This window comes from Schistocerca cancellata, chromosome 4, assembly GCF_023864275.1.
Source record: "Schistocerca cancellata isolate TAMUIC-IGC-003103 chromosome 4, iqSchCanc2.1, whole genome shotgun sequence".
NCBI classification, from domain to species: Eukaryota; Metazoa; Arthropoda; class Insecta; order Orthoptera; family Acrididae; genus Schistocerca; species Schistocerca cancellata.
The window spans coordinates 875,001,760-875,027,611 of record NC_064629.1 but is presented as its reverse complement, the minus strand read 5'-3'; the positions used below and the strand labels follow the sequence as shown (position 1 = coordinate 875,027,611).

Here is a 25,852-nt window from a genome sequence, read left to right as displayed (position 1 = left end):
TACATGATTAGAAGATGGCGGTCAAGCTCATAACCACTGAAGCAACTAAATATTGGCAACCATTAGTCGTTTCGTTATTTCGTCAAATGAAGATTTAGGTAAAATGAACTCTCGATTTTTGTTAGAATCCTCTCAGAAGATCCACAAATCAAGATATATACAGAAAGATCATATTAGTAATATTTTCTGCACTTTACAATAAACTTGTCGGAAAGCTGTTTCAGAACATACCAGTTAACCCTTGGAAAAATCAGCTTACTTTGATTTATCTGCACCTGTATCTACAACCAGAAACATAATCTGGCAGTGCATGGCAGAGGGTACATACCATTGTACCGAGCTAGATTTTCTTCACGTGGGGAGAAGGACTGCTTAAATGTCCCTATGCGTGCTGTATTTAGTCTCATCTTGTCTTCGAGGTCCCTAGCGAGCTGTACGTAGGGCATCCAAGTATATTGCTAGATTTCTCACTCGATACTGATTCTTGAAATATTTTAAATAGGCTGTTACAGCTATCTGGCGCCTATCTTCGAGCATTTGACGAATCATGTCATTCAGAATTTTCGTAACACTTTTGGGTCTATGTGATAAACCTGTAACCCTTTCTTCAAGCCGATAAATATTTGGAAAAAATCCTTTTTAGTGCCAACAGCTGTACAATTTTAAATATTCTCTACGGATTCTGGTACTGGCAGGCATATTCATAAGAGATAATAATGTACGTCAGTAGGTCAAAAATCATGTTCTGGCTGAGCCTGTGATGGTTATTTGAGGTTAAGATTGAGTGTGTACATGTTTCCACGCTTCGATTGCGTAAATCAGCTGTAGTGGAAATGCAGTGAAACAGTTATTATGATAATTCATCACATTCTATACTTGATGCTGCCGTACTTGACAAGGTTGTATTTTTTACGTGCTGGTGTACATTATAATCTCCTGTGAAGATGGTAGCCAGTACCGAAACCGGTAGAGCATAAATAAAATTGTACAGCTGTTAACTCAAAAAATTATTTTTCCACACCTGTAACCATTAGTATTGCCTGTCTTTGTATACTTTCAGTATCCCCTTTTAGTCCTATTGAGCAGTTCTATGATGGGATTCTCTTTTGTAGACTGCATTTTTGTTGTATGATACAAATGAAGCAAGGTCTGCTACCACGCTTCACGTACGACTGACCCTATGTGCCGGTTACATTTCACGTCCCACCAAATTACTACACCCAGGCATTTGTGTGAGTTGGCTGATTCCAGTGATGAGTCATTAATGTTTTAGTCACAATATACTACTTTTCTGCGTTATGTTAAGAGGTCAGTTTCACATTTCTGAACAACTGAAGCAAATTTTCATCATTGCAATGATTTGAAATCTTTTATGACCTGTCTAAATATCAGTGCAGCTTTTTTTCAGATGGTACTGCGTTATAGATAATAGCATTATCTGCAAAAATTCTGAGGTTACAGTCAATATAGTCTGCCACGTCATTAACATACAAGCGTCTCAGTACACTTTCCTGGGAATTTAATAAATTCGTGACATTGTTCCTGTGTATCCTTTTGCCTTTACTGTCGGTTAAATGTATTCACATATATCCTCTAACTTGTGATTTTCAAAAGATTCGTCAGTGGTAACACAATATGAATGTCAAACGTATTTACTTGTTCCCAGTCTGAACACAATTCATTGTATTGCCATTATCAATCTTCCGCTTGAGCACTATAACAGATTTCTTTTATTTTAGAGATTGAAATCTACCATCTGGGCCTTGTTTAGATTCTGATTTTCCTGTATCTCTACCGAAACCTCAGCACTGGAATTACAAGTATTGCACATTTGAGGAGGCATTTTGTTATTTATGTCGGTACTGCTGATACTGCACGTTAGTCCAGTCACATAGGAATATCACCAAATCGAGTCGCAGCAGAAGACACTACGTCATGATATCATATCACACAACACAAATAAGCACGATAAACAATCTTTCATGTGTCGGAGCAGCTGAGGATGGACACTTTTCTGCTGCTGAAAATTGCGCGTCCTGTTTGTATCCTGTGTCTTGACTTCGAGAGTAACAAATGAACTTCACATCTATTGTGAACCGGAAAAATGTTTTGTTTAACTAATAGATTTCTCCTTTGACATAGGATATGTCAGAAGTAATTGAACTACTGGCTTGGAAATGATAAACCGCATGTTACACACAGGCCAACATTCTTTTATTCAAATCAGGCAGCAAAAGAAAATATGGCAATGCCATGTCTGGAAAGTGTTCAGATATCGCTGAAACTGATCAGCAGAACTACGGAAGGTGCTCCAGAGGCAGTTGAGTGGCACAGGTTGTACTGTCCGTCGCAAAAGACTCTGTACGCTTGTGTAAATTTTGCACAACGTAATACCGTGGTCAACGCCTCCAGAACCTTCATTACTCTTCGATTGTCTTCTCGTCTTGATGACTGCATTTGCTCAGCCTTCCCTGTGGCGTTGTCTTTTCTCACTAGAGCTATTATCAGTCAGCATGTAGACGAACTGCTGTGTAGTTACAGAACAGCGTTTTTGCTACTTATTTTGGCTAGCGAGGCTCTCTCACATCTCAACAGACAATCTTAGAGCTTCTCTATACATTATCCATTGTAATCTACATAATGCATGAAAGACACATAATAATGATAACTGCCGTAATAGTAGTTATAAGAATGAACAGAGGTATTGCAGTCCTAGTTAAACTGTCTTAAGAACATTTCTCATAATTCACTGTTTCTAGCGAAAGGGAGTAATGATGTAGGAACAGAAAGATATGACATCAGTACCGTTAGTAGAAGAAAAAGTATTAAATAAGAAACACCGTCATGATGTTCCACAAAATATTATTTATTTGATAAAATTTACTGATATTCTGTAGTTACTTGGAGTAACAAAGACTTATTAATAACTGGAATACACGGTTTTGATATTCCACAATAATATTCATTTAGTAGTTCGTTATGAAGTGGCTTTCGGATTTCTAGACCATCGTCAGATAACTTAATACTAAGCAGACATTCCACACAACATAAGCGGGAGTTGACAGCTGTACAAAGATTCTTTTCAAAGATATGTGCCATTTTGTGACTATATATTGATACAAACACACAAGCATAATGTAATTCACAAAGAAGCTCTAAAGAAATAAACGTTTTATTACTTCATACTCAAAGATTAAAAGTATAGGAATGTATAAGAAAAAAACTTTGTGTAAGTGAGTAATGGCAAAGACTACAATGTTATATGGGCAAACTGATAAATGTGATGAACAGGCCGTCGAAAGCCGGTGCGTAACGAACTATTAAATAAATATAATAGTAGAACATCAATATTGTGTGTTCGACTTATCCAATATTATTTGTTTGGTCACGAACCGGCTCTCGGATTTTTAGGCGAATATCTGTGTTCTCGAAATTAACTTGTCGCCTATCGATGGTTACAGAAGCCATTGCCCGGTTCGTGGTCAAATACATAATAATTTACAGAACTCCAGAAAATTGTTTCCCATCTGATATTGTTGTCGTATTCTGTCAAGCACAGAAGAAATATTTGGTTAATTTTAAAACAGGAAAATATAAAATACGAACAGATTAAAGTTGGGGAAATGTGCGCAGTGGAAGGCCGATACTAGTTCGTTATTGAACAGGAAGAAGACACCTGGAAAACGACGTTAGGGAAGCCACAGAGATAACAGTAGGAAAAGCTTGGATTTCCTTTTGATACAGCGTAGTTTAGGGTGAAACGCAGCTACTGGGTAGTCGGTTCCAAAGACGAACGTCTGGAAAAAATATTTAGTGTTAAGCATAGGTAAAGCCAAGAAAGTTCTTGTACTGGTGCTGTATAAAGATAATAGACATTTTATTTGCGAGGATGTTATAAAATAGAGCGTATAAAAATCACGTTGCATCCACCCTAAATGTGTGTGAGAAATACCGACATAATCAGCAACCGAATGCTACACACATATCGAAGTCTACACAACCATTTATTGTTAGCGCGAATCGCCTGGAATTTATATTACATCTATCGTGTTGAACTGTATCACTGAAGTATACATTTTGCATGAACGATGAGAGATTCTGAATTTTTTTTTATTTTTGGTGGAAGAAGTTTTATAAATTTTTAAATCGGGCGTCGCAAAAAAAAATATTGCACAAAACAGCAGGAAACTCACAAGTTTTCGTTATTGTCGTATTATTTTTTTACATTTCAGTTTAAATCATAAGTATAAATAATCAAAAGGGGAAGAGAATGCCGCACGGAGAAAATCGTTGGACATGATGAGTTAACGTTGTATGCTGTGGGTGCTCCGTTAGCTATGAGATAAAGCCACAGATTTCACTCCCCAGTAGGTAGTTTGGAAGACGCTACCTGAAATGGAATTTTTATGGTATGGAGAATTAGAGGGTTCAGCGCTTTTCTTCCACGTCACTGTTGATCATGGTCAGGTTAGGTGGATTCTACAGGCTAGCTGAACTTCCAGTTCAAATTCAGTCCCAGGGACGCAGCAGATGATCTCAGAAAACGTCGGCAGAGTAACCATTGGCTTTGCCTGAACAACTATCTTTCAGATGCGAGGCTGAATTTCTCATCAAGCCTAAATGCAGCAGGGCCCTAATTGCAATCCACCAGATTATTAGTATTATCTTCACCGCTTTCAATGTGTTGTAAGCACGATTCCTCTGTTATAGTGAAACGTCATTGCGTGGTGATTGCTAATTCGTAAACGCCAGTACGTAAATAACTCTATCCTGTCAATAATAAATCAATAATTGTTTCACAGTGTCTCCCATATGCTGTTAAAAATAAAGAATAAATCTCTGTTATCATTGCAATCTACTGATTCATGATCATGTAGGAGAAAAAGATTCTCTATTTGAAAGTTGTTGGATACTGCCTCCTCTGAAATGGCCATTACTGATAAGATAAACAAAAGTGTAATAGGTTAGACTATTTAATTTATAATTTACGTTTCATCGTAAGTTAGTAAGGAAGATCTTTCGATAATCGAGTATGAACTGTAAGCACATGCGATCTGTCGTGTCCCAAAGCAACCCGTCGTCTCTAGGCACATTCCTTCAACGTTTACAGCCACTTGACATCCTCTGCTAATTAAATGCCTCATCTAGGCTCTTCTATGAATTATGGTCTTCCAATAAGTCGTCGTCTCGGTCTTTTATTCTGCCTTGGTATCCTGCCAAAACTTATTTAGTCCTTTTACTATCCATTCGCCTAGCTATTACCATAGACTACATTTTAATTTCGTTGCAATCGTTATTGCTTCCTCCACACAAATCTGTTACCCCAAGCACTGCTTTGTTTTCTCGTCCCGACATGTGTATCTCGAGTGATCTCTGAAAACCCTCCGTTTTTGAATGATTTTCACATTAAATATCTATGTCCCAGTGTGGTAAATCTAATTTGGAAATAAACATTTATCGCAGACTATCCATTTGAGACACAGCGGAAGCCTAGTTTAGAGAACATTCTAGATTTTGTTAAAACACCTCAGGCAATTTTTCTATTTCTTTTGTTGTTCATCAATTGTTTGTGATCATTATCCTATACATTAAAAATCTTCATCTGCTTCTAAGACTTCATTGTCATTTTCTTTTTCATGAGTTCGTTGCATATTATTTTTGTCTTATTGTAATGGACTTCCAGGCCTGCTCTTATACGTGTTCCGTTAAGTTCACTCATTAGTTATGAAGTTGATTTTCAATAGAAACAAAAACTTCAGTGTCATCAGCAAAGCCAAAGTGGCTCAGGTATACGTACTAACACTGGCATAATCAAAGTCATATATCTCAAAGGATTTTAGATTTTTGCCTCAGCTTCAGCGACGTTTGTATTTTCTCCAAATATATGAATCTCAGATCAAGTAGTAATTTATATTCATTGCTCTGTATTTTTTTTTAATTTCACTCGCATATTGTAAATGATCCATTGTCGTCTATCCACGAACTGCTTCGTGCCTGTTTTAGATGATAAACCACTTTTTTTTCCATACATGTTTAATGACCCGAAAAAACCGTATCAGACAGAACAGAAGCTAGACGACTCGAGGTCATCTGGAAGAAACGTACACGACATGAAAGGGAAGCTGGCTGGTCCTATACGAGGATTTATTGACCGGCAGAGTCATTGTGCCGTTCGCGAAGGTAACGCTTTTGAGGAGGTGTATCAGGGACTCTTGCAAGATACTCGCATGACTTTTAACCGTTTTCATGGAATTCCTGAAGAGAATGAGAACGCTCGACAAAGACTCGCCCTACCCTGTGGTAGATTTTGCTTAGTTGGTGCGACAGCCTGGGAGACGCTTCGAGAAATTTACAAAACATCTCACGGTTTCTGCTGCAGTTACTTTTTTATTTCCATTGTCATGATGTGACACCCTTCTGTCTTCAGGTGCCCGTGTTTTATGACTGATTGATTTGTGCTGTATATACTCCTATCACTTAGGATGTGTGCTTTCGGTGTACAAGTTATGGCAGGCGGCGAAATGTTGCCTGCATGGAGAAATTATAACTTTATAATCTAATTCAGACACACTCAACACAGAAAATACAAACATTTCTATGTAGTGTACATGATGTTTTTGTATTTCGTGGGAGTATATACGACACAAAACGATGTGCTCGTTTTATATGAACGCCTGAGGATGGCAGTATGCTGCCGAAAAACATCTTGACAGACTAATCAAATTTGACTGATGCAGGAAAAGTGCCAAGTTTTTTTGTAAATTTCATGACACTCGTGGACCTCAATCAGTTCCACTGTAATACAGAAAAATTTTTAGCGATAATAAATATGTTCCCAGTCACATGAAGTGCAGTTCTTAAATTTCAGAGAATGTCTCTTCACTAATGACTTCAAAAGAATATGGACTTTACTCGAGGTATATTTTCCGAGAGTACCCTAGCGATAAAATAATACAAGTTAGCCTACTTAAATAATCTTTTTTACGCACATTCCAAGATTAGAATAAAAGCGGAGACTGGTACCAACATTCATCCCCAGGCTTCTTGCGAAGAACGGATGTTCGCTGTTGCAGGAACTATGTCACCTCGTTCCATCAAAGTCGTTTTGTTGCAGTAAATTTACTTCAATTTGAAAAACTGCTCAGTCTTCAACTAACTTAAGTGTGATTTCTGTGGCTAAACATCGCTCGGAGGCGATGGAAAGAATGGAAGAAAATCCTAACAACAGCGCATGCTTGTCCATTGACCTGCTATTCAATCTAAAGCCAAGATCTTGTACGCACATTTAACGAAAGAAGGGGACTATCCACCACCTTCCTCGGCCAGCCCAGGTTGGTTTCATCCCTTCAGGCAGCGTTTTGGCTTTCGTGAGTTAAAATAACAGGAGAAGTAGCTGCGACAGATGGAATTGCAGCCGAGGGGTTTAAAAAGTCTAGGTTCACTAGGGAAGGGTTGCGACCAGCTCCCATTAAGATATTATGGAAATTAACATCGATATATCAATTATAACTTATTATTTTAACTTTTATGTTGCTTTATAAAAATTACAAATTTTGTAGGTTACGTTAAGATGCTGTAATGCAATATCGATTGAGTGTATAATTTTTTCTTAAAAACGACTGTGAACGTATTGTGTGCAAGAAAAAGTCACTGATTACGTCTTCATCATTCCTATGTCACAGAAAAAGACTATACCGTGAAGCAGATTTTCAACCTTAATGAAACGGGCTTATTTTGAAACGAATGCTTAGCCGCTCGTTGATTTCTATTGAAGAAAAAACAGTGACAGGATTTAAGCTTTCCAGTGATCTATGAAATCTTATTTTCGGAGAAAATGTTGAGGGGGGTGATAATTAAAACCTCTTATGATCTAGTATTCTCAAAATCCTTGGACACTAAATGGTTGTGACAAGAGCAGGCAGGAAATTCATTGGAGATGGAATAAAAAAGGTCAGATGACTTCTGATAGTTTCAACGACTATTTTAATGAACTAAATAGAGAAGTACAGGGGTTCTATGACATCACTTTAGCATGTATGAATGGTGAGTGGAGCAGACTGTGCCTCGATGCTCTGCCAGTGCTAGAAGATGAAGTGAACCCTGATATAACCTTTGCAGCGAGAGAGACTGCGGACATGGCACGGCAAACTGGATTCACTGATGTCGATCAAGAGAATGTGTGTGCCCTCCTAAACTCTCTTTCCATGGATCTGAGAAACGAATATTTTATAGTTTTCAGTGAGAATAGTAGTAAACAAGAAACAAAAGTCGAAGACGTTCAGCGTGTTACAAAACAAAGCTGGCAATGAAGATAGTGGCCGAGTCCTTTAGAATGATGGACACTGCAGTGAAAATTTTTGAAGAACGTGATCCCGAAGGAGCAAGGAGTGCAATAGCGAAGAGAAAAGTTGAGTATTCCCTTAAATGTTACAAAGAGTTGTATAATAAACCGGAAAAGAACACTAACACAGCTGACAATTAAAGATTTCTCTGCAAAACAGTGTGACACTAGTAATGAATATCAACAGCCTAGCGAGAACCTTTCAGCTATAAAGGCTTTGCTTGTAAGGAAATCCGTCACGGAAACTAAACTGACTGTAGCGCCATCTAATTTTTCCGATGTAGATGATGAAGGGGTTATTTAGGATGTAGACTTAGTGAAAATGATTTTAGTTCAAGGTTGTGTGTTTCCGTGTTAAATTTTTAAGTGTATGACTTCACTACAGTAGTATTTTATTACATTTTACCGAAGGTAAAAAGCTTTACTTGGCTGCCACCATTTTCTGTAGGCAACCTTTATGATGTTCACTTTTGCTGAACCTGTAGTGAAATACCTACATCTAAAATTAAAACGTATCGTTGTATAGCATAGTGAAAAATCTTAATGATCTCAGGTTTCATGCTTTCTAGGGAGAAACTAAACGATGTCAGCATTCAGGTATTTTCTAATATAGTCTAGGTTCACTAGAGAAGGGTTGCGACCAGCTCCCATTAAGATATTATGGAAATTAACATCGCTATATCAATTATAACTTGTTATTTTAACTTTTATGTAGCTTTATAAAAATTATAAATTTTGTAGGTTACGTTAAGATGCTGTAATGCAATATCGATTGAGTGTATAATTTTTTTCTTAAAAACAACTGTGAACGTATTGTGTGCAAGAAAAAGTCACTGATTACGTCTTCATCATTCCTATAAACTATAATTTGATTCGACAGCAGAGACAAAAAAAAAGTATGCCGCTATTTCAAGCGGAAAATCCGGAAGCAGGTGTTTATTTTTTTAGTAGGGTCTGTGTCAAATAAGTGTGTCGCTAGCTTCGTTTTCAAGAGGGATGAGGAAAATGTCGGCCTAATGTTGTGAAAAGAGCTCTTATAAGATTCGCATGCTGTATTTAAAAGAAAAATGAAAATTTTGAATTCTGTTACCCTGACAAGCATTTGAACTCAATACCGCTCAGTCTTGCTCGGTAGCAGCTGCTGAAGAAACGTGTAGGCTACGACGAAACATGAATCATTCGGGCTTCATATACAGAGAACTAAATGAAGTACAGTGCAGAGTTCGCACTGATTTATGATTGGCGGCCTTTTTCCAGGAAGCTCTGCCCAGCTGAACGCTCCTGTTCCAAACTGCTTCAACAACAATTTTCTTAACGGAGTCATTTTCCTAGTGTTATTCTTACGAATCGCGAAAGTAATAACTTTCATATTTTCTTCCCACCGGTTTCATTATTTGGACTTCGTTCGAGTGCTAATATTTCCCTTGCAACCTCCCTTCGGCAAACAGTTTATTCTTGTTTTATTTTTACTTTTTACTACTGTCTCAAATAGAGTACCTTCTTCATGATTCACATTTCAGGGCTTGTTATTGATTACTACTACATCAGGCACGATTAAAAATTTAGTAACTGTCAGTAAATGGCCAATTATTATATCACTGGTGTCCACATTTTCGCAAAAAAAGTCATTTTATCCCAAGCAAGAATTTACAGGTCTAAAATAATTTTAATAGTTGTTGTATAAGATGTATTATGTAACGAGGAAACATCCGTTCGTAAACGGTCTGTGATATATATGTAAAATTTCGGCAAGGGATGAGGGCTATATGCATCGTTGGCTTCGTAACTTTTTTATATAATGAGATATTGAAACAAGTACTTTCTTTTTTAATGTAACGATATTCCTTTTGAAAGCAGTGAAAATACTAATACAGTTACGTAACGCTCGTTCATATTTAAAATGAAATAGCCGGTAAGTATGGCGGTACGATGCACTTTCAGGTCTGTTGCCATGTAAAAATCGCCAAACATAGTTTTTTTTTCTTTCTTTGCCTGTTTCAGGTCAGATATAATGTTAAATTACGCAGTGAGTTTGATTTCTACTGCTGCTCAGACATTGCGTACAATAATTTTATGTAATTAGTCTAAAACCAGATATTTGTCTCACAACTACATTTAGATATGGGCTAAGACATAATTTTTAATGCAAAATATAAACATATATGAACGCATACATAGTTAACACATAAAGATTTCAGCTATATAAGTGTAGAGGTCCGTTTTTCAGAGACGAATAAACAGAAAGTACGTTTAGCAACGGAACTGTTCAAGCAAGTAAGAGCTTGTCTAAGGGAAACATTATCAGTAATTTTTAAGCATCGTGAAGAGTGATTTATCATGCTTGAATGTATTTATCACATACCGCTAAAATATGTACACTATCCTCCTCCATGAGGTTTAAGTCACACTTCGGAGAGTATACTAATTTTAAACAGTATCTTCTTTTTATCAGTATTTTTGTGACCTCTTAGTTTACAAATAATGACAGTTTCTTTCCCGTGAACTGAGAGCTGGAAATAGTTATGGAATGTGTTGCCCGATATCAATTATCCGGTATCCACTCTAAATGAATCCGTTTATACAGATTGTTGGCTCTGTTAAGACTCCAAAGTATGTCGTGTGCATAGGAGCTTATCCTCTGCTTAAGGGAGTTCGAGGCGTTGTCTAGGCCTAGACATTAAAAACATAATTATTCCCCTCTTTCTCTGGAAAGTTTCATTGCAAGTATGATCGACTTTTAGATTATTGTACTTCTATTTCCAATTGCTCTAGCAGTGCGTTAAAAAATATATTTAAAAAAAAAAATCAAAGTTGCTTAATCGTTTCTGTAGATAAGCGGCAGTGACATGCTTTGAATTACTATCTCAATCAGAAAAGCAAACTTGTAAATGAAAATAGGTCCTGCTGTTATATATTTAGGTGACATAAGCTGCTCAATACAGTGTACTTCTAATTTTTTTTCTCTTTAACGGCACACACCCATTTTTAGCGACTTCCGCTATTACGGAAGACAAAATAGCTTTAACAGTATATTTATCTCAGGCTTCAAGTGTTTTGTACGAACTAATGTGACTGTTATTTTTACACATATCACACTTTTACATACCTCACATGCGCTATTTTTGCTGCCAAAGACATTTACTGAGAAAATTCATGTAAATATCCGATCAGATGACCATCATATTCGGTAAAGAAATTTTGATGTTGTGCAGTTGGCAGAGAAAATGTGCTTTGCATCCATAGATTACGAATGAGCTGTTGACACAACAGATTATAAAATTTCATTTTCAGTTTTTAATATCTGTGCTATGGGAATATTTAATATTTATACGCTGTGTATATGCTAGAGTTAAACATATTGTAAAAGATATTTCGTCTTCTGTAACGCACGTGCCGCTGAAGAAAGGCACGTGCCTGATACCAATCCGGTAATAAAATAAAAAACAAAAAGTTAACTCTATTGGGCATCTCACTTCTATCTAGATAAAATGCCATTAAATATATTCAATATCTGTAAGCTGTAGAACATGGCACATAGAAGACAATGTTTGGAACTGATATTTAAGGAGACCCTGGTGAAACCAAGGCATGCCATGGTGTAGAATTTAAAATATTCTGCTCATTTTATGTTCAATAGCTTCCAAAAGCTGTGTTTTCATTACCGGAAGAAGAAATATTTAGGCTGTGTCTGCATATTACACTGATTTTTCTGATATTTAGATACATGTGGTGCGTGTTTTTTAAATATACTGTCTTTCGTCTCGTAACTGTTTCGGTAGAAAGGGAGTTCTCAAAACAGCGCAAAAGAAATAATTTTAGAGGTGACGGACAGGAGGAAGTAAGACTGGCGATGCGCCGGTGCTTCAGAGGGCAGTTTTGCGTGAAGATATTGCGCGAGCGTGCGTGTACTGGAAAAAGGCGGCAAAATTGCTCGCCCCAATGGAAAGCTGTCCCCGTTCGACCCCCGGTGCAGGCACTCCCCTTGCGCAGCTCCCGGCTGATGAGTCACCCTTTTTCCCTTCTATTACTGCTTCTGCCCTAGGGAGACGCACCGCCGTCAGCCACATACGAGCCAGCTAGGAGAGTGCTGGCATCACAAAGTTTCTACCCTATCACACGTACCAGGCGAGAATCCGCAATAACTTAAAACAATCCGAGACAATATGGGCTCCTAGAAGACGAACGCGGGGCTAACGGAATTTTGCAGAGGTGACAAATTCGACAGAGAATTTTTTTAGTTGTGAGGGAATAACTGTGTACTGGTTGTGTCGCCACCGACAATGAGTCAGCCATCAGCCATGTCTTGGCCCTCGCCACGTTTTTCTCACATTCCGCCATGTATCTCGAATTACAGTATTCAAAATTTCAATACTTAACCGGTTATTTCATCTTACTCGCATTTAAGGGTCTCTGTCCGACATGCCGCACCGCTAGTTTTGCATGCAGTGCAGCAGCAAATGCTGCATCAATCGCAACTCAACAGGCAATACCTTCGCAATTGTGCAATAAATCACCATAATTACATGCTTCCCCGATTTCTCGTATATATAAATAGTCCCCATGACATTTTCAAAAGCCTTCCCCTCTTGACATTTTTGTAACTGAACTGTAAGTAATCGAACGAGGAACTCGTACGATAACATTCTTGAACCGTTATGAACTCCTGTTGCAGACTTCACCGGCGGAGGTTCGAGTCCTCCCTCGGGCATGGGTGTGTGTGTTTGTCTAATTTAGGTTAAGTAGTGTGTAAGCTTCGGGACTGATGACCTTAGCAGTTAAGTCCCATAAGATTTCACACACATTTGAACATTTTCCAGACTTCACCATCTGGACCTTTTTCTCGTTTTGTTCTGTATCACTTGTAACGACAATATGGGTTTCTCACCTGTCTTTCCTCGATTCCCATCTAGGTAGAAGTCTATTTTTATGCCACATGTCATTTCTATGTTAAGCCTCATGCGCCTGAGGATCCTAGTGTCAAGTATTACGAAAACAAACCACTTGGTTCACTAATGTCAAAGGCACAGCTCATTAACCCGTAACGATCCTGATACGTTCTGTGCTGTAAGGCCTAGTTCAAGGTCATGTGGCTAGTGGCAGATCGTGAACCGCCTGTACAACTGAAACCGAGTAGTTACAGTAAAATTGGCCCATTATATCGCATAGGCCGGGCACATTCCGTTTCTGTTATATATATATATATATATATATATATATATATATATATATATATATATATATATATATAGTCCCCTCGACATATACGTAGCAAGATACTCAATGGCAAACCAATAGGATCAGTTTTTCATTTTTGTATTCCACAAATCTACAGAAGCACAGTCGCACCTTTTGCCAATAAAGCCTTTCGAACTTAAGGACTGTTGGTATCAAATAAGGAAATTAGTTGTTTACCATAATCATACGTATTTTCTCGTGTAAATAAAGTGTTTCGCAGTAGTTAATTTTGCCTATGAAGAATATAATACTAAGAATATAATCACTGCCAAGACTTCACTCTTTAGTGTCTCTGCTTATCATGCGTCTCAGTTTCCGATGACGGCATTTTCAAAATTTATAGTACCCATCATTTAAAACTTTATACATTGGCAGTCGAATACTTCAGACATAGACATCCATGAGACACTACTATATCCATTAAGGTGCTTGAACCATTGATTGCGACCAATATGTTACATATTAATATCGCTGCATATATAATACAAAAAAAAAACGGAACACTCAGAAAAATTTACACATACTTACATTATTTTTGAAAAGTGTCAGAAACTAAAGCTGTATCTTGAAGATGCATACACATAATACCGGATTATACAAATTGTAGGCAGCCTTGTTTCCGGACACCACATGTAAGATCTGTGTTTTAGGGGATTTTGGGGATGTTTGAACGATTTAGTTTCTTTCACTAGGACGAATGCAATTGCTTTCACCGCCTGCCGCCTGTGTAACGAATGCTGTTCCCCGTGGGGGTGGGGGGGGGGGGGGGTTCTAAGTGTTCGGGTCAAGGAGTTTGAGCGCGAAAGAAGGGGAAGGTTAGGCTTTACAATCGCAATCTTTACAGACGAGGCAGTGACAGATAGAAAAATATGGGACAATGATTCGCTCATAGTCTTGTCGACGGAAGTGTCGGGACGTTCAGTTCAGTCTCCAAAATCTACGCCACCTTCCGCGATGATACGAGGCAGGTAAACCTGTATATTCACGTTTTGGCATGTAATAAAGTTTTGGAGACATCTTGGTCGGATACAAATTTATTTATTGTGGCGCGTTTCGATGCATCGTCTTGAGAAAACCGTGGCAATAAAAGACAATACAAAAGCTATCAACAAAACATTATAGGATATATGAAAAAGAAAAATCCAAGTAGCAGCAAGAACGAAAAGTAAGTAGTTACAAATTGGTCAAAAATGCTCGCGCTAGAAACAGTACAAGTAAAATGTAGGCTGTCATGTGTGATGTCCACGTTAAGTGTTAACCGTGAGACTTTGAGTCCAAACTGTCGTTGGCAGCAACCTCGTGCACGCAGTAAACTCATGGAGGCCCAGATGGCTATGATATCAAAGACCGAAAACATGACATATCGACATGATGCAGTTTACAGTTTGTGAAATACAATGGTAAAATGTTTTCCAATGTTATATCTATTTTTACAAATAGCATAACGTATGTCACGAATAAAAATTTATTTTGGCGCACAGACACCGTAACGTGTAAGCGATAACACAGAAGTTTATAGTTTGTGAAACATTATCTTGGAAATTGTTTTTCAATGTTACGCCAATTTTTTTTACAAACATAACACTCCTCATGAATGTAGTTGATGTATCGAAACGTGTCACAGTAACAAAAATTGTCTCCCTCCAACGCGACTTCAAGAGTTGAGTATCTTAAACATGGATGAATTCGACAATCAAATGGATTCTGACTTTGTCAGAAGGTAGCTCCAAATCAGATCAGCCATATCCCAAAGATATCATTTCCTGTGGCTGACTAGAGGATCGAGACAGCTGACGCAGATTCATGTCTTAAGTGACACGGTTTGCCTCGTGACCCTGTTACACTGTTATTTTTGTAAGTCACCGCTGTCGATGAAGAAGACGACTTCTGTATGAAGAAAAACATATTTTTCTTCTTACAGAACCAAGTACGTTTCGTAAATAAAGACCAGATGATAAGCGTAAATCGAAGCTATAGCCGTGTCACGACAGGTGTCCTGATATTGTCTTATGTATTTCGTGTGCAAAGTAGAAGTCAGCCTTCTTTTATTACTACAATATCAGCAACATAGTGTCACTGTTTACCAACAATTTTGGTACAAAAAGAGAACTATCGCAAACGAGTAGACGGTCCCATAGCAACGTGTCCCGTGCACTATTGTTCGCCCATTCGCCATGTCTGTCGCGCGGCCCGTCCGAAACGGAAGCGAAGCAGATAAATAAAAAAAAAGGAGCGAAAAATGGCAGGGGGTGGCGCGCTCCGCCCCTGCCCCCTCTCCCCCTCCGCCCCCTCCCCACTCCGGCAGGCGCCAAATTTCAGCCGGAAGGCGGTTCGCCGCATAATTTCGGACGCGATCGCGACCGTCGGTGCCGTTTAGCACCGTTTGGGAGGTGAGCGGCGGGCGGGCCGGGTGCAAGATGCAGCGCGCTGGCGCGGACGCAGCTGCGGTGCGTGCTGCGTGCGTCGTGTGCGTGCACGTGCCGTTGTTTCCCACTTTGCGCCGGCGCCCCTCCCCTCCCTGCACCCCCTCCCGCGGCCGGCACTGGTCAGGCACCCCCCTCCCCCCCCTCGCGCGGTGCCCGCGACTACCCCCTCTCCGTCGCCCGCGTGTGTGCAGGATGCAAGTGAGAGAGAGAGAGCGAGAGCGCGAGCGCCCGCCTGCGAGTGTGTATGTGTGTGTGTGTATGTGTACGTGTGTGCGAGCGCATGCACTCACTCATATTCCGATCACATGGGGGCAGAGTTGAAAGAGGCCTGGTGGCGGCGCGGACGAGTTGCATAGATGCAGTAGTGCTATGCAGTTTGCCGCCAGCGCAGCCACCACCGACACCGGCTCCAAACTGCATAACACGACCTGTGTAATTTGCAACGTTTTCTCTGCACGCTACTTGTTTTCTCCCTTCTGACTCATTCTCACAAATACTGTTCGCCGCATTTAAGATTTTTTTCCGTTTAAATACTTCTTTTTTTATTGTTGTTTTCCGACGGCTCCGACTTTGCGAGTTGCGTGCGGCACCGGTCTTGTGACGTCTCGTGGTCGCGGCCGTTTACGTATTTAATATCTGGTCCGCTCCCTACCCGCTCCGACAGCAGTTGACCGTCCCTCTTCTTCGATATTCTTCTTTTTTTTTTTTTTTTAAGAAAAAAACTCACCCGACTGTTGCGTAGTGTCGATTCGCGTTGCAGCTGATATATCTCTTCTGTTGCAGTGCCGGTTTGGAAAACCGAAATGGAAGTGACTTGTTTGTGGAAAAAGACGTGAAGTGAATGCAGCGACACACTCTGAACTCTTGACGTGAAGTTGAAAGTGAGCGGTACGCTACTGATTTCTTAGTGCGACGAAAAGGAACATGAAGAGGCTCGGCTGACTGTGCAAGTGTCGAGGTGATGTGCGTGCAAGAAAGAGAGCAAGGTACGCAGATGCATCGCGCAGCGCGCTCCGCCCACGCTCAGTGCCTGTTCTGTGAACGGATTATGTGCAACATTCGGCTTCCCAGCGGCACGAGAGACTTGTCTGTGACGATGCCTGCTGGGAAGCGCGCAACAGTGGCTCTGCAAAAGAAAAAAACACTCTTTATACGTTTCTCCGCGGAGAAGTTTATAAAATTGTTATTTATTTACTTTTGTTCGTGCATCTGGTATCACATTTTTCTCTGTTCATCCAGTAGTTACGTTTCTAGATCACATATAACATACATTCTGGTAATTAATTTATATCCTGCGGCGGACTGCGAAGTTTTGCTGAAAATACAGCTTTTTTTTTTTAATTCGATTCACCGTATTGTTTCCGTATCAAATTAGCTTTCTTGAATTTGACACTCTCGCCTCACGAAGAGGGTACCTGAAAGTTGCTTTGTAATTGTGGTTTCGTATAATTAGAAATATAGCATTCATAATTTAGCTTTGAACTAATCTAAATGTAAGTTAAGTATCATAGTAAACCTCTGAGACCTATTCACTCTGTACTCATTAATTGCAAATGTATAGCAAGGCCTCGTTTAGCCGGTTACCTGGGGTTTGAGATAAGCCCGCAAAGCTGCAATACAGTAGTTCTGAGCCTGAGCAGCAGTGTTTCTCAGAGTTTGAACGGTTCGACATTTACTACTCTCGGCGTTGTTGGTACGTAGTGGACCCTTTATCACCGACAGTGGACACTAATTAAGGACTTCGTGTCTAGGCCTCCCAAAAAACAATCTAGATCCCCTACAGCTCGGTTCAAGTCTCAACAGTGTTGTTTCCTTTACTGAGAAAATCTGCTACCCTAACCCGCTGGCGAGCTTTATTGGCTAACAGAGGCAACCGTTAAACGACACGCGTAATGCCGCAGCAAATGCGAGTTTGTACGGGTGGCCATGTTTAGCGCGGCCAGTTTCACTCCATTTGACAATGAGAGTAATTTTGCGCTCGGCCAAGTGAGAGTCCGGTGGCGTGCTGAGCTCGCTTCTAATAGTCGTGCAGCGTCCAGCGGCAGACTGATACAGCCGCCACAAGAAACCAGTTCTCAGTGCTAGCTTCCCCCATCTTCGCCTACCAACTGCCCACTCGAAGAAGGAGCCTTTTAAAACAGGGTTCGTTGCACGGCCTGTGGGAAGACCTCCACGCCGCCTCTCGTTATAACGGCGGCTCGCCACTTTCTGCCGATACCTCGGCTCAAAAATAGGCGCCAGGATGTTGGCGCCGACAGAAGATGCCCAGACCTGCGCTCCGGTATACCGCCACATCGTTCTTTCTTCTCGTCCATCGGTATTTCGGCCTTCGTCTATAACAACACCATCACGAGCGCTGCGCTGAAATGTGACCAGCTTCCAGGGAAGAACTGACTGCGAACCTGTGTAGCGAATCGCAGGAGGACTGTGATTTAGGCAAAAATATAATATCGTGAACAAGAAATGGGAGTCGATTTCCGATATGGCTGGAGACTCGAACAGCATAAATATGCGTAAGTCGAGAACAGGGTCGTCGTCAGAAATGCGCCGCATCTCCTCTTCGTTACACCGTGGAGTACAGACAGCCGAAGTTAGGCTGATAACGGCCTCAGAGGCAGGCTTTGTTGTGAGATGCGGTGCAGCTCAGCCGTCGACCTTGGGCAACTGAGGTTGCACCCAAACTTAACCGCTCGCCTTCCTACTTTCTGTTCTTTCGTCGACTCCGCTGAAAGTGCTACAAGCTGGCAAGATCTATGTACTAACGCCACGCTGCGATTAAGTCATTGTCCAAGTACGATACATAGAGAGGTAGCGCGAAGACTCCGGCAAATGCTCCAGCGAATGCTCTAGCGAGAGAGCGTCTGAAAAATTCTGATGCTGCGGAATCTGGATTGTCAAATGTTCCAAGAAAGACTCCTAACATCTCTATAAAAACTACAATAAAGTTCCAAAATCAGTATTTCAGAGGGGAACCTACAAATATTTCTCTACTTATCGCTCTCACAGAGACTGTGAAAATGAAATACGGCAAATTATAATCCGCATAAGGTCACATAAGTTGCCGTTTTCCTACACTCCATCTGTGGCACCCACAGGAAGGAATATTTATGTGTCCAAAAATAAAAAGCGCCATGTATCTCAAACTTGGCAGAATATACATTAAGCTGAAGAATATTACCATATATTCAAGAATACCCCAGAACTGCATCAACGGAGCAGTCGACTATCTGTGTGTGGAAAATCGTCGAAAACTGCATTGTTTTGTGTAACATAAGAACAAGTGAGTGAGAACGATCTCCAACCATGAATTGAGACTGCACCCCTGTGCAGCTTTTTAAAATCCTAATTCCTTCTATATGTTACATCCACATATGATGCACTTACCATGTGGTACATCATCTAGTGACTTCTGATACTTTCTTCGCATGTCCCTCATCATTTTTATTTGAATATTCACACAACGCATTCTCTCTCCAGAATATTTATATCATTGTGCTCATTTTTACCTCTCGGTCTGAGTTTACGGTACTAACGTAAACTAAACATGTTTCGCCATTGATTTGGAAAACGCTCACGTTAATGGAACTTCTTCAAATGTATCTCTCCTAACTTTAGTTAGGTAATTCGATCAGTATAACCGTAGACTGGTTTACTAGCCGGCCGGTGTGGCCGAGCGGTTCTAGGTGCTTCAGTCTGGAACCGCGTGACCGCTTCGGTCGCAGGTTCGAATCCTGCCTCGGGCATGGGTGTGTGTGATGTCCTTAGGTTAGTTAGGATTAAGTAGATCTAAGTTCTAGGGGACTGATGACCTCAGATGTTAAGTCCCATAGTGCTCAGAGCCATTTGAACCATTTGAACTGGTTTACTATTGCTTCATACCTGTCAAGCTACCCCTTAGTCTTCCATAGAAATTTTGTAAAAAATTACTAGTAATATAGTATGCGAAGAAATTTTTTAATGACAAAGCCACGTTCAAATAAAAAAATAAAGAAAATTCTCAACTTATCAAGTACCAAGACGGCAAATTTGACATATGATGATTTTCTTGGAATGTCTAACTCGCTCTAGCTGTCTTCAAGTATATATATTATATATCGGTCCTTTGTCTAACATTTTAAGAGCATGGTTTTTAGCGTCTCCATGCATTTGCACAACTGCATGCGCAATAACAAAAGGAATATCACCTGTCACCTCCTAATTCTATTCTTTTTGTTTCTTTCTAATTTCAGTGTAAATCCCGGATTGAAGAAGTTATCTACCCAACTATGGACACACTAACGACGGCATAAGACTCTCACTCGGTAAGCTTGCGAGGAAGACGTGGTGTTCTGTAACACAGCTGCGCGCAGTCCCTTCTGCAATGCCGCCTCAACGCAGTGAGCAATCTCCTCTGTTGTTTGAAATACACTTGACTTCGTGTGAATTGTGTTACAGTAAAGCAATAATGTGTGGGAATTATGTCACTAAACGACACCGTGATACTGCCTTCGCGACTGGTAATCGTTGCTGCGTAATGTGCACGAGTAATGGTAAACTGTCCTACGTTTATAGTTACCCCAGACATGAGGCTTACAATAGGCAGCGAGTTGACCTTCTGTCAGTTTTCAACCTTCCAGCTGCGATCCACCATGAGAGTACTACTATTAAATGTACGCTCCAAGAGTTTGGAATGTTCTTCGTCATACCGCAAGATGCTCACTTGTTCAGGGGTGTCGACCACATGCGCTTCCTGTTATTGCTAAACGGCAAGAGCTTGTTCCAGTTTACAAACTGTGTTCTCTCTAATCAGGTTTAGACACACACCAATTGCCATTACCTTACGTGGACTTTTCTTAAAATTTTTCCTCCGTACTGATTTAAATTTACAATATATTGTCCTCTCATCCGTATGGCACGCAGGTTTACCTTTATAACCAAGTTTAGTTCCTACTGAGGTGGCAGAATACAGAGCTGGTACGATTAAAAATAAGTCGCCTCGTTTCAAAGTACGTGGCAAGGAAGACAAGTTGAAAAAACTCAGTGGCGTGTGCTGTAAGCGTGCGAAAGCGGCCGCAATGATGGATAGAGCGCGCACCCTTGCACCGACTTGCACGGCTAAGAAAACAGCCAAACGGGGCTACCCTCACGTGCCATGCCTTATTTCGCTACTCGCTCTTCACTCGGGTTAGCATGTTTCCTGCGTTATTAAATCTCGCTTATTGAGAATTCTCAACAAGTATATTCACACAGAAGTGGAAATAGTAAGAAAAGCATTTTCTAGAACTATATAGCACGAAGAGCCTATGGATGAGGCAAAGATAGTTAGCATAGGATAAAGGGGAAGGAAGGTACGACTTTGCCACTAACTAAGCCTACACAACAGCAATGCGGAACGTATTCTATACCGTGAGAAAAGTACAGAAGTACATTTTGAATAAAATCCAAACTCCTGTCTTGTAAATTACTGTAGAATGGATCTCTTTTCTATACCAAAGGGACCTGAATCCGTAGGTTACAACGGTTGCATTAAAAAACGGAAAAACTATGCACCTACACCGGTTTAGTCTAATTCAGATCTTAGATGGACTTCCATCCAGAGACCATCTTGTCTTCCTGTTCATTTCTCCTCGATAAAGTATGGAACAGTATTTTGACTATTTATAATCTGCTGAATGCTTCACTAAGGAGAACAAAACTGAGTAAACTGCTGTTTCTTCATTGATACATACGTGTTAACTGTTATTGCTGCTCATCTTGCTTTGCAGAATTTCGGTTTTTCGCTGGATGATTCCAAATTCTGTACTAGACTCTCACACAGTATCACAAATGTGTCTCAAGTAGAACACTGATCTCAATGGGACTCCGATAACAGCTATAAAAGACACCCGTTCATTTCTTCAGTTCTAAGGTGACTTCAGGTTACCGTTTTTCCTTTCAGTATCATAAAATTATCTCATTCAGTCTGTTTGTCTTCTGTAGAACAGCTCATATCACGAAAACAAAAGCACTCCGGTCCCAGTACTGCTGTCAGATATTGAGGAACGTTACTACATGCAAGGCTCCGTTCTTCTTTTCGTTTTACGTAACAGCATCGCTCATTTCCCGACAAAAGTTTTTAGGTATACGACTATTGTTATACACTTGCAACGATATTTCTATCTGTGATCCCTAGTGCACAGAATTTTTCTTTGTAATGGTTACTGTTCCTTCTATGTCTGTAGATAGGTCACATGCGTTCCAAATTCATTCTGTTTTGTTATGTCCGCAACTGTTATAAAATTACACAGTTTTCGTTTGTGTCGTATTAGAGGTTATTGCAGTTGCAAAGTTGTAATCAAGAAGTGATCTTCGGTAAATACTTCCTCAACTTACGAGCGTGGACACACTTAGCGTCGCTCATATCGATTCGTTTTAACCCACCAGATAACAATCGTCTACATATTTCGTGTCCAACTCTGATCCAACACATTACAGAAAAAGTTTTCTACTTTCATTCCCACAAAAAACATTTCAAAACATTAAACGAATAGTTCGGAAAATTTTCGCTGAAAATTTTTCTTCACAGGTTAGATGCTCATCTCTTCGTTATTCAGCTTGGGAGTCACGCATCAAACCTCAGATGTCTTCCAGCTACGTCTTTCTGTAGCAGTAGAGGTCGATTTCATACAGTGTGTTCGTATGTCTGTAAACTTTTATTCTGCCCTCGTGCATAATACTGTGGCTCAGTCTAGTTTTTCGTACGAGTAGGCTGGATCTTTTCCATTAAGCTATCTTTAGCCTTTTCCAAAAGTCCATCCTCCTTCACTATACTTACAGTGGCAGCGCCACAAATAATTTTAGCATGTACGTTATGGCTGATTCAAATAGGTGACTGCATAACAGCCATGCGTGTTTATTCTGGTTCAAACTTCCATGATAACATTCTTTCCTAATCAGAGTTGCTTTACAACGGTAATTAGTCTTTCCCTAAATAGCTATGTGGTTCTCGTTTACCATATTTGCCTTCTTTTTACTGCTTCTTTGCATGTGTGTAAGGTTTTGAACCGCAGCGCACATTTGTAATTTGTTTGCCTGCTCTTTCGTCCAGAAGAATTGTTTTATAATGTCAAGTAGTCCGCGCGCAACCTGCCAATAATTGCGAAATAAACTTCAGAAAGGCTCTTCTCGCAGATAATGCACCAGTCAGAGGAATGACGCTTTTATAAATAATTTACAGCAAAATACATCACTATGCAGTTTACATTACATATAATACTCATTGCAAAAATAATACCGTAGCTAATACAAAAATCATTTAACGGGTTTGCCGAGTGTCTCATCCATCATTTGTTTATGTATGCTACATTGTATTAGGGACGGGGCGGAGAGGTGCGGGGTAGATGGTGGGGGCGGAATCATCCGTATTGGTCCGATCGTCATCATCATCGTCATTGGCTGCCTCGATGACTGCCGGCCATGATGGCGCCGGCCCCCGCCACCGGCCTCTGGGGTCGAACCCAGGACCGCCGCCATGTTGCCTCGCTCCCTCTCTCTCGCACACATAAATTACGCGACCCCCGCCCCCTCCCCCCACTGGCGAGTTTCCTTTTATTTCGGCTACATATTTATTGCGTAGAATAATCGCCGAACGGGCAAAATTGCGTTGTCTGATTATTAAAAATATTTCGGTTGACATATTGGCGCGTTTGTTTCCGAAGGTAGCCCTCCAGGACAGACTGCCTGTCTACAATTTGCAGAAATTGCCCACGCCTTTGTTTTCTCGGTATTCTCTGCCCGACTGGAAGACCTCCAGCAGAAAGAACTCGACACGGTGATAGAAAATTAATTCATTCCCTTTGGAGTCGCAGAAGTAAAACATGACAAATATATTCAAATCCACGGTCACCGTTAATGGCAGTTATTTGGCGATAATTTCTCTTTGATTATCGGTCAAACATTTTTGTAATTTATCATGTTCCCACGTTTATGCCTTGCCCCGCAGCGACGCGAACCTCTTTGACAGCAGTGGTCAATAATTTCTGAGCCGAAAAAGAAGCGTGTCTGCGGCGACGTCGAACCCTTCGCTGCAAATATCAAAAGCACTCTACCTCTGCTGCCGTTCTTTCGTTTACTTTTCGCGCCGAGCAAACATAAGCGTGAGAATTGTGTTGTGTTTTACGAACACGTGACTTACCTGTAGCGGAAAACTGTTTACAACCTGTGACAGCTCTCACTGGAGTCCGAATAAAAATTTCAGCGCAAATAAACGGATTCACGATTATTTGCAAAGACAGAATGAAACAAATGAACGTGCCCCGTACACTCTTCATCAATCAGCCGACGAAAACTATAGAGTACTACTGTAGAACGGTGCAGCCTTTCATGACGATTACTTTTTTGATTGATAATGAAAGTATACTTTTCGTGTCTCTTAGTGCAATCAACACATATGCGTGTATTTCCCAGGCTCTGCACAATATTTATTAGGCGACACGCGATGAAAATAAGTCTGTTATTGAAAAAAAGTATGCTTTTTCGGGTACTATATATAAGATGTGAAACATTTCGTTTTTGGGAAGTAGCTTCATTCACGTAGGAAAACCGATTACGTGCTCCTGTCCCCTACGAACTGTGCGTGTAGTGAGTAAAGACAGACGATGGACTTGCTAACGCTCCTGTTCATAAGGTGTAATGTAGCAGCACTGACCACCTTCATTCGCATTTTAGTTGCAGCACTGTTTGCTTGGAGAGCTACCTTCTGTATACCCAATAACGATGCATATAGACGTGAACCCATGATTCACGGCATATAACAAAAGATGAGAAAGTTGCTGTAACTTCACAAAGAATGCGCTCGCATCCGCAAGGAAGTTCGTCAATAGTATCAGTGTGTCTTACCCAGTGTTAGTGTCTCCCTAACATTTTCGCTACGCTTCTGATTATTTGAGATTCAGACGTTCAGAGGCTACATAAAACAGCCCACAGCATTCATTCTTGTTTGTTGTCCTTTTCCGAATTGCCATTCCCAAAGCTCTGCATTTTTTTATGAAGATGTCTCATGTTTTCCTACGTCTACCCGTCGTTTCTATTTGTTTATTTTCTAGGAAATTATAGAAATTTTGTACCGAATTCGTAAATTTAATTTTGCTTTCTGTCGTGTCTCTTTTAGGCTCATTATGCCATGTCTTTCTGTATTCTTTGGATCCACTGGTTGCCTTTTTTACTCTTGTAAGTATGACTGAAAATTCAGTTTGTTGGGTTCTGTTGTCCATCTTCTCCGCTTCTTGCCGTTAATGTAAGACATTTTCATTTTTCGTGTGGATCTTCACTTTTTGTGTATCCAAACTCGTCATTCTCCGTTATTTTTCTTTCAGTTTTTGTTTCTTTTTTTCTGCCTTGTACTCGTCTGATTTTGTAGACAGTATATATCTGTAGCAAGGAGACCCACTGCTTTGATCACTGTTGTCGACGGTGAGACTCTTTTATTCTTTCTTTAGACAGTTCGTATTTCACTTACAGTTTGACCGCTCTTGGTTTTTAATTTCTTCGTTTAACTGAGTGATATGTGTTATTTCACATAAGTATTTACACTTAGCAATCGTATCATTTTCTCCCTTATTCTGTTACTAACAACTTACGCGAGGTTACTGTACTGATTGCGAATTCTGTTTTCTTGAAAGATATTTGAAATTCAGCTTTCTCAGATTTACGAACTTAGGAGGTGTGCTTGTACAAATTCCGTCGGATATTTTTCAAAAAATACAGCAAAGGATAAGCAAATTATGTCTGTCCCCAACATTTTTGGCCCTAACTGTCGCTTTCTCGCTCCACACAGATATTTCTTTCTTTAGAACACACACCGAGAGAATCTGGAGCAGCCCATCTGCTTGTC

General features: G+C 40.3%; 1 protein-coding gene across 1 annotated transcript in view; it reads left to right on the top strand.

Moving 5' to 3' along the window:
* LOC126185029 (zinc finger and BTB domain-containing protein 24-like) overlaps positions 1-25,852 on the top strand; it is a 566,213-nt gene that overhangs the window by 105,508 nt on the left and 434,853 nt on the right. The window contains exons 3-4 of the mRNA XM_049927762.1: positions 16,786-16,988; positions 20,232-20,303. The gene's annotated coding sequence lies outside the window, so the exon portion shown is untranslated. The remainder of the gene's footprint in view (positions 1-16,785; positions 16,989-20,231; positions 20,304-25,852) is intronic.